This window comes from Sturnira hondurensis, unplaced genomic scaffold (genome assembly GCF_014824575.4).
Source record: "Sturnira hondurensis isolate 20B ecotype Veracruz unplaced genomic scaffold, ASM1482457v3 Scaffold0000780, whole genome shotgun sequence".
Taxonomy (NCBI): Eukaryota; Metazoa; Chordata; class Mammalia; order Chiroptera; family Phyllostomidae; genus Sturnira; species Sturnira hondurensis.
In genome coordinates, this window is record NW_028073411.1 from 17274197 (window position 1) to 17284118 (window position 9922).

Sequence of the window (9922 nt, forward strand, 5' to 3'; positions counted from 1 at the left end):
CCAACCCCGGGGCCTGCAGAGGGGGAGGGGCGCACCAGTACCTGAGCGCAGCTGTTCAACCCGAGTGTGGCCTGCGGAGGCCTGGGTGCAGAGCTCCTGAGCATGATAAACCATTCAACGCATTCACATCTGGACTGCGAACCTTAGTGTGCCTCTGAATGGAAATAGGTTTTCTTTCACAAAACTTAGAGAAATGAGTGAATAGTCAAAAAATTCCTTTTTGACCTCCATCTACCACCACATAAAATATAACAATAAAATAATTTGAATGAATGTATAAATATATAAAACATGTGTTATGGATAATAAATTTATTCTTCGTTCATAACAAATTTATTTTTATATGGCTCTCCATCTCCGTCCTCACTCCCTAGAAAAAACCTGATCATTCTACCAGCTCCCTGGTTTCACTTGACTTGTTGGATTATCTCTTATATATAAGCTGAAAATGTGGGACTTAAAAACATTTAACAGAAGACAGATAGCCTTTCCGGATATTACATGAATAGAGGCAAATTCAAAACAGAAAGCTAATACCAAGCGGGTATTAGAAATGGATCGTTTGATTAAATCTTGTCTGGATTACCAGTTACATAATGAGGAAAGCGTCAGCCCTGCCTGCCACGCGGGGCCGTCACTCTGCGCGGTTAATCTTCATCTAAAAGAGACCAGATACCTCTCGGTGGCAACTGAAACCCGGCATTTTTCTTATTTAAGATGATTGGAATGACGGATGCATAAATCATAGCATATGAGATGCTCCGGTAACTTCGACCCCGCTAACACTAACCATTTGTTCAGACTTCTCGCCCACCCCTGCGCGCGGGGGCTGCTCCTTGTGCTGGCCGGGCAGCCTAGCAAATGGTGCCTTGCCACGTGCTGCCTCAGAGCCAGAGACGGAGGGCCGGCGACGAGAGACGGCCAGAAAGCGCTGACCGGGGCTCCATGGCACGTGGCCCTGGCTGTGGGCTTCTTCAGGATGTCTGCAAAGAACACAGAATGGCTTGGTCCTTGAACTGCATGATTTTTTTGTGGTGATGGGTTTGTGTTTGTTTCTTTACTTCTCATTTTCTCAGGGTCACATGCCTGACCCATCGCTCCTCCGGCAAAATTCATCTCAATAATATACTCTAGCCCTGGCCGGGAGGTGCAGGCGGTTGGAGCATCATCTCACACACCAGATGGTTGCGGGTTCGATCCCCGGTCGGGGCACGGACGGCAGGCAGCCAATGGATGTTTCTCTCTCTCTCTCTCTCTCTCTCTCCCCCTCAAACCAATGGACATACCCTCAGGTGAGGATAAAACAGAAAGAACATAAGCTAAACCAGAGGTTTTTAATTTTTCATCTCATGGCTCACATAAACTAATGACTAAAACCCTGTGGCACATCTAAAATATAGTTTTTGCCGATCTGACAAAAATAGTTATAATTTTGATTTACTCACACCAGACAGCTATCGTGTGTTGGCTGTTACCACTGTTCTATTTGGCAATCAGAGAGGCTGGAGCCCTGACTGAACAGTCGGGCATGTTTTAAACGTTCTTGTGGCGCAGCGGTCGGAAATCATGGGCCCAAACAATGGAAATGTGTTTCTTCGCTGGAGTATTTGTCACAGGAACAAAATCAGTGGGAAATAGCTTTCTTCTTATTTGCTTTTTTTTTTTTTACAGAACACCATTCACCCATTCTAAATTACATTGTGAGGCACTAAAAAACAAAACAAACAAACAAAAGAAAAACATGAGACGTGCGTAGACAGGTTACACACTGTGGGTGTCTCTTGATGACACTGTAAAAAATTACGTGTGGACAAACGCCTGGGGGAAGTCCTCCCATGCGTGCTCGAAGGAACGTTCCCAGAACAGCTGCTCTTTCTCCATCCGGCTCCCACTGTTTGTGGGCCTCTGGGAAATGGGCTTGGCCAGTTAGCCAGGCTTCACTGGAGTCGGGGGCAGGGCCAGGGGCAGGCAGAGCCCACTATGGACTGAATGGCATTGCGATGGTCCTTTTTGTTCCGTCACTTGCTACAAACACCAGCCAAGCTTCACTCAGCAGCAGGTCCCGGGCCCCACCAGGTGCCAGGCCCAAGGCACCCGGCCCGGCCCCCTTCTTCGCGGGCACCTTGGCCACCCACCGCACCTCCTTTTCTGCACCATGGGTCTGCACTGGACTTTGAAGCCCATGCTTCCCCACCACCTACTCCTAGGAATCTGGGGGTAACTGCACCCCATGAGAGCGGCCCCTTGAGAGATACTCAGATAAGGGGGCAGTTAAGAGACAGCCCCTGTGCCCCAAGCCAGCCACACATGGCAGGCTCCTCTCCCCAAGGTCAAGACGACCGTGCACATGCGCACACGAAGCTTTACTGCAGGTTGCCTCGGACCAGGACTCCCTCAGAGGCACAGACCAGTCCAAGCCCAGAGAGGCTGAGCCTTGCCCAGGGTCACGCAGAAGGTCCAGCTGGGGCTCAAACCACAGGCAAGGCCCACCGCTTACCTTGTGGAAGTGTCCCCCAGGACTTTCTGGGGAGCTTGCTTCTGGGGGGAGAAGCAGCCCCTAGGTTCCTGAAGGGCAGGGGATGGGGGATGGGGAGAGGCTGGTGCAACATCCTGTCCCTGCACCCCCAAGTCAGCCCACACTCTGAGGGTCAGACAGTGGAAAGACTGGCCAGGGCACAGCCAGCTGGGTCGTTCTGGGAGGGTAACCAGAGATCAGCAGGGTGAGCGAATGAAGCCAGGGCCAGAGTCACGGGGAGAAGCAGGCCCAGCGCCCAGTCCCTGAGGGGCTGCGGGCTGCTCACTAGGGCCCTTATCTTCAGAGCTGCGGGGGGAGGGAGCCTGCGGTTAGGCCTGGGGCACCAGGTGGTGGGGCGTGTGTGGTAATGACTTCCGCAGGACATGAGGGGGGCGGCCCCCAAGGAGGAGAAGAGAGAAGCTGGCCAAGCAAGAGGAGGGGTCTCCCTGGGGAAGGACAGTATGTGCTGAGGCCCACGCAGGGACACAGGGATGCAGGGCAGGCGCTGCTGTGCCGGGAGAGGCAGGCAAACCTGGTGCCTGCCCCACCAGGGCCGTGGGCAGGGCTGGAGCCCAGCTGCCCGTGCCCACGCCTGGCCTGCGTCCGGCCGCGGCCAGGTGCGGTGGAAGGGCGGCCCGGTGGAGGCCGGCCCCCCGGTCTGTGAACTAGAACAGGCCCGCTGGACCAGGCTGCTGCCTAATGAGAGCCAGGTGGGGCCACACCTCGCAGGCCCATCGGGCGGCACCTCGGGCTTTGATCAGCAATAAGGCCTAAGTGTTCCCAGGACCCCTGCCCTCCCCCTCAGCCGCTCAGGCCTGGCCGCTGCTTCCCTTTCAAAGCCACCTCTCATCACTCGCCCCAGGCAGACAGACAGGGCCCCGGTCTCCTGTACCCCACCCCCCGATGTGCTGCACAGCACTGTCGCTCCCCATGAGCACGGGGACCCCGACACAGGAGTCAGGATGCAGACCAGACTGGGAACTGCCCGTAAGGTCCCTCCTCACGGCCCTGGGCCTGGTCACCAGCTGGCTTTGCTGGACTGCCCGCTGGCCTCCCAGATTCGGGGCCTCCTGTGGTGCCGGAGACCCTCAGGGAGATTGGGGGCTCAGAAAGCACCCCAAAATAGCCCTGACATTACCCCCCTTGTTCAACCCCTCCTCCCCTCCCTTTGGCTCTTTTCCTCTTTTATTTTTCTCTTGATTTAAAAAACAGTGCTTAAAAGTCAACTTTCTCTGCCACAAAGTGGAACGAGGCTAGGTGGGAAGACCGGAGGTGGGGGCCCAGCCTGGGACAGGGGGCTGAGGGCCACGCAGGCCTGCCGGGGCCCAAGCCTTCCTCACCCCACCAGGGCTCGAAGAGGAGGACAGGCTGGGAGGGACACTGCCCCTGGGCCCCTGTAGCGCGGGAGCCCCAGAGGGACCGCCCAGCCGACGCCTGGACGGTATCCCGGTTGGACCAAGTTGGACTCCTGACCCCCAGACCTGCAAACAGTAAATGTGTGGCTGCGAAGAGAGGACTGAGCCAAAGGGGTGGGGGCAGACAGTGGCTGTACCCCCTCTCCACTCACTGGGGGCCCGCCATTGGCACGGGAGGGAGGGCTGGAAGAGGGGAGGCAGGGGGACACGAGGGTGTATTTGCTGACTCCTGCCCCAAGGCGGGGTCTTCTCTGACCAGTGCCATGGCCACTTCTAAGAACTTAACCAGCAGATTGGTCCCGGGGGAGAAGCCCAGCGCTTTCCTTGATGAGTGGCTGTCTGAGAGCCAGGGCGGCCCTGCCGGGCCGCTGGGGTCGATCTGCTGGCTCGTTTACATTCTGCTCTTCAAGGAAAGTGTCTGAGCAGATACCGGGGAACATCCGGCGCTCATTTGCTCCCCAAGCCTCTCCGAATTATTCGGGCCTGCTCGTGAGGTTGGCTTACTAGTGGGGCGAATCCTGCTGCGAGGGCCGCCACCCAGCATCACTCCGCGCCGTCCAGAAGGGCTGCTCCCTGGCCGGGCGGGGGCGGGGCAGGGCGCAGGAACAGCCCCGCGGTTCCCGCCAGAGAACACTGGCGGTGACGCTCCACCCGAAGTTGCCGGGTGCAGTTCTAGAAACCTTAGAGGGCGTTTCAGCTGCTTCCTCGAAGAAAGGTCGTCCTGTAGAAGCACGGAAATCTGCGGGTCCGGGGCCTGACCAACGCCCCACAGCTGGAGCTGCCGCGCTGCACTGGCAGGGGTCGCTCCTCCCCGGCACTGGGATACCTCCGCCTGTCCTCAGTTTCCCCATCGCGTGAATCCAACAGGCACTGAGCTGAATTCTGGGGAGCCAGGCGTGGGCCCCACAAAGGTGCAGGAGGCCATGGCCAGGGCACCCTGAGTGACCAGCTCCTCCTAGACACCCAGAAGTCTCCCAGACCAGCCCAGGGTGCCAAGACCCCCAGGCAGGGCCATTGTCAGCCTCAGAGCCCCTCGACGCCCCTACTGTGTGACCTGGGAGGTGTCCCAGTGCCAGACCCAAAGCCAGAGGCCAAACCTCTGCCCCCTCCATGTCACCTGTGGGGCACAGTAAGTTGGGTGTTGCACAGCAAATTATGTACCCCCCCCAATTCACACGTTGAAGCTCTCCCGCTAAGGCCCTAAAATGTAATTATATGGAAATGAGGTCTTTAAACTGGTGATTAAGGTGAATGAGGTCATTAGGGTGGCCCTGATCCAGTATAACAGAGTCCCTATATAAGAAGAGGACATGAGACACAGACACACACAGAAGTCTGGCCGTGTGAGGACACGGAAAAGAAGGCTGTCGACACGCCACAGAGAGAGACCTCAGATCTCAGATGCAGTCTCCAGGCCTGAGACAGGGCGTTCCTGTCGTGTCAGGCCCCAGCGGTGGGGGCCTCCCAGGGCTGCCCGCTGGACCAGACGAGGATGCACGTGGGGCAGCATCTGCAGACGCCCTGGATTCGGGCCGCGCAGCCCACCAGCACCTTCCCCGCCATCCTCCGCCTCCACCACAGCCCCCGGGCTGCAGCGCAATGCCAAGTGCCCCCCTGACTGGATCCGTGCCCACCCTCGGGCCCAGATGAGTCGGGGGCTCCAGGCTGGCGAGACGGCCGACCGCCGCCTCCCCCTGTGCAGCGCCGTGAGTGTGCTCGGGGAGCGCTGCGTGCCTAATTGCTATAATGGTGCTGGGGGGGGGGGGCGGTCTGCCCGCACTAATCAGGTGTGAGCCCAGAGAGTCTTTGTGCCACTCCCCCCCTCTCCACTCCGCCCCCACCCTGCCTGCCTGCCTTCAGAGGTGGGCTGGGCTGCCAGGTGGGGGGAGGGGGGCTCCCAGCCCCTCTGATTCCCAGCTGGGGGCCGAGGGGCCTCTTTCACGGGCTCACAGGGAACTTTGCACACGCAGACTCATGGTTCCAACTGTGCTGGGGTTTCACCCCCTTTTTCAGTTGACAAAAATCAGGCTGCAGGCAGGTTGTGTCGCTGTCCAAGTTCTCCCAGAAAGCGGGTCTCCAACCCAGGTGCCTGGCTGGGTCCAGCACTGCTGCCCCAGCCCCTTGGCCCAAGTGAGGCAGACAGGCCACAGAGGGCCCTTTGCCCTGCAGACACCAGCACCTACCCGGCAGGGGAGCTACAGAAGCTGAGAGAGAGCCAGCGTGGGTGCTGGGCCCACCGGGGTAGGAGGGGAAGGACACCCAGGTGTGGGGTCCCCGAGGACGAGGACACAGCTCAGTACCTCACAGGCGGGTCTGATCTTTAAAGGGGGCCCACAAGCTGAGACTTGAACCAAATGGATGGGGAGCGGGACAGGGCAGAGCACCCACAGGGGTGGCTGTGCCCTTCCACATCACGCAGGCCAGGAGGCTGGGGAGGACTGGCCAGGTGGCAGGGGGCAGGCTCTGGACCTGGGCTGAGTCCCTGGGCCACAGGAGTGGGAAGATCCCCTCGCAGCTGGTGCTGGGTTTTGGGGAGGGTTGACCAAGGCAGCCTGAGCTGAAGAAATGGGCGGCTTCGCCGGTGTCTGTGTCACGGTCTCCCTGCTGCACTGCGTCGTCTTCACCCGCAGAGTTCCGGACCAGGGACGGTTCTGGGCTCTGTGCAGAGCCCACAGACAGACCTGCGGGCAGGCTGCTGCGGGCTTCCTCTCCCGGGTCCCGCCTGCGAGCCCGTCTTTGCGCCTCCACCGGGGCAGCGGATTACTCCACCCCGGGGCCTCGGTGCGTCGGCCCACGCTGTGTGCTGTCACTGCGTTGTCCTGTTTATGCTGCCGCCACCAGCAAGGAGGCTCAGCCTAGCAGGGAAGAGTGAGGCTCGGGGAGCTGTCCCAGCCAGGACCACACGGCGCAGGAGGCGCAGAGTCCAGGCGCAGAATAGGGGCTCAGAGCCGGCAGCCTGCCGACATCTCCCTCCGCCGGATGTCTGATGCCAGGTAAGCGCTGAATGAACAAACAGAAGAGCAGCAGGCTCTCCCGCTCGTGGCTGCAAAATGCAGGTCTTATTTAATTAATGACTGGCTCTGTAATTGCCGCTCTGTGCACACTGCCTGCGCCGTCTGCAATGGGTTTTGTAGACGATTTTGGCGCCAGCGGCCTCCTGTGGGCGCGCTGGGCCTGCGCGCCGAGGGACCCGGAGGTTCGTCCATCACTCCTGCCGCAGCCACAGCAGATCAATACCCGCCCCTCCCGAGGCCGCCCCTCAGCCTGTGGCTCCGGCAGCGCGTGCTCCCGGCCCTCCATGCTTTGCTCATTGGGATCATCTGGGCCCCGGGGAGGTGCGGTTTCCTCCCCCCCACCCCCCCACAGAGATGAGCAGGCTCCTGGGGCTGCTGCTCCCGCCGCCTCCTGGAATTTCTGTTCGTGCTTCCGGACTCTGCTCCCCTTTGCTGGAACTTCAGTGTGTCTGCAGGGGGTAGTCACCTGCCCCGAAAGGGGAGCCTCGGCCCCCATCAGCACTCACCCCCGCCCTGTCCATGCGTCTGCCCCTCACCACCAGACCCTCAGCAGATTCATCCCGGTGGGGCGGGGGGTCCAGGGGCGCAGGATGGTGCTCCCTGGGCATGAACGACCCAGGAAGCAAACGCGAGCTGGACGGGGCCACACGGAGGTCAAATGGAGCCCGCCTCTGGGAGCACAGGGCTGGGGAGGCAGGAGAGACAGCAAAGGGCTAACGGCCATGTCGCCTCCACTGTGGCTGGAATTTTCTGCGCCCCCAAAAAGATGTGTTGTCCCAACTGCAGCCCCTGCCAATGTGGCCTTAGATGTGTGTGTTGTATGAAGTGGGCCCAGCATTGCCGATCTGTTAAAGAGCATTAGCAGTCTTCAAGTCACATGCCCCTGTGGTATGCCTGGTCCTGATTCGGGCAGTGTATTCTGAATAAACAAAAGAGTAAAAATGCCCACCCTGCGCAGACCGAGGCATTCTCCAGGGACAAAACCATTGACCAGGATGCTGCAGAGGCAACGAGGACCAGGAGGCAGGGATGGTGCAGAGGGTGAGTCCGCCTTTTGTGGGGTTTGCGGGTTCCATCCCGGCAGAGGCCAGAGCCCGAGAGTAGGGGCTTGTCCCGGGAGGAAGGCTGCTGCGGCGGGGGCAGTGGTTGGCTAAAGGGCCCGGCGGGGCTCCTGGTGGTGGCAGGGCTGCTGTGACAACGCTGGAGGCTGGAGGGGCTTCAAGACCGAGGACCTCGTCCCTGTCGAGATTCTTGCCAGCTCCTGACGCTTCGTGGGAGAAGGGGAGAAGAGGCGAAGGACCCAGGCTCAGGCCCCCACAGACAGAACGCAGCTTTTCTCAGTCTCGCAGGGATGAAGAGACAGACACCCAGCAGGAGGACGGGATTGGGGACACGGCGAGCTCCAGGCGAAGGTCTGGAGGCCCGCACTGGGGGAGCAGGGAGCTGGGCCTTACAAGGTCAGCACCCAGACCCCCAACGTCTGGTCCCGAGGGCATGGGCCCCACCCTCAGTTGCCGGCAGGACCTGAGGAACTCTCTTGGTAGAAAACGAGTCACCCAGAGCCACTGCAGTGTTCTGCGCAGTGTCTGCCAGAAGCAGGAACTCCTTAGGATGCCAAGTGACAGAGCTTCGTGGAAGAAAGCCCCGAGGGGCGGAGACGGGCGGTGTCCACGCGCTGGAGTTGGCTGGCAGGGACTTCGAGTGATGGTGATCGGTGTGTTTGAAAAGAGCAGATGATGGAGCTGATTTGTTGCTTTGAAAAAGAGCATTTCAGCAGAAAACTGGAATCAGTACAAAAATCAAATGAAAAAACCTAAAAACAACTTGACAGACGGGTTTCACACAGGGCAGATACCGCAGAAGGCAGGGCTTACAAAGCAGAAGGCAGGTCAGCCGAGAACGTCTAGCCAGGGCAGGTGGGGCGGGGCAGCGGAAGGCGTGAAAGAGCAGAGAGAGTGTGTGGACACACTAGGAATCTCAAATAGTCGTGAGAGGGGCCCTAAACGGAGAACAAGGGGAGAAAACGGGGGAGAAGAAAGTCTGAAGAAACAGCGACCTAAAATTTTCCAAAATAGGTTTCAGACATAAATGCACAAATTCAAAAGGCTCGGCAAATTGCAAGCAGGAGAGGCTTTTTAAAAATACGTAAGACACAATAGTAGTGAAGCTGCTAAAAAACACAGGCTGAGAGGAAAACCTTTAACTCGCCAGTGCAGCACGCACCCTCCCTTCCGGTAAACAGTTGTGACCGTGGGGACTGGCTTCCTGGTGGCCAGAGAGAGAATTACCTACGATCTTGTGTTTTACACCCAAAATGCCCTTTACAATAAAAATTAGAGTGAATTGCATTTTAATTTATTTTACTTTTTCCATGTCAGACGGGTAATGGGCTGATGTGGTAACAGGCTTGTGGGAGGCACGTGTCACACAAGAGCGTGAACACCCAGCCATCACACTTATGAGGTACAAAAGGATCTTTAATTTATTTTTTAATGTGTCACTTATTTATTTATTTTAGAGAGGGGGAAGGTGGGGAGAGAGAGGACAGAAACACTGACATGCAAGAGTAACTTTGATTGGTTGCCTCTCACATGCCCCCAACTGGGGACCTGGCCTGCACCCCAGGCATGTGCCCTGACCGGGAATCGAACCTGCAACCTTTTGGTTCACAGGATGATGCCCGACCCACTGAGCCACACTGGTCAGGGCAAGTGAAATACCATTCAGACAAACAAAAGTTGTTGCTCTTTGTCCCCGGTGTCCTTGCATTAAAATAAATACTAAAACAGATACTACAGACAGAGGACAATAATGTCGCTACAGCACAGAAATGCAGGGAGAAATGAAGAGTAAAGGCAGGTTCGTGAATATCAGTGGTCCTGACTGTGCGCTATCACAAGCACAGGAGTAACTAAGGGCACAGAAGCCGACGTCGACGACGGGAGGAGGAGGCGGAGTTCAGGCGCCCTGGGCTCCAA

The 9922-nt window shown here is 58.0% G+C and overlaps 1 non-coding gene across 1 annotated transcript; it reads right to left on the bottom strand.

The window, feature by feature from the left end:
- Nucleotides 1–9316: 9316 nt before the first annotated feature.
- On the bottom strand, nucleotides 9317–9419 carry LOC118989968 (small nucleolar RNA U13). The gene has a single exon (XR_005067141.1). It is a non-coding gene; the product is annotated as a small nucleolar RNA U13 (small nucleolar RNA).
- Between the last annotated feature and the right edge of the window lie 503 nt (nucleotides 9420–9922).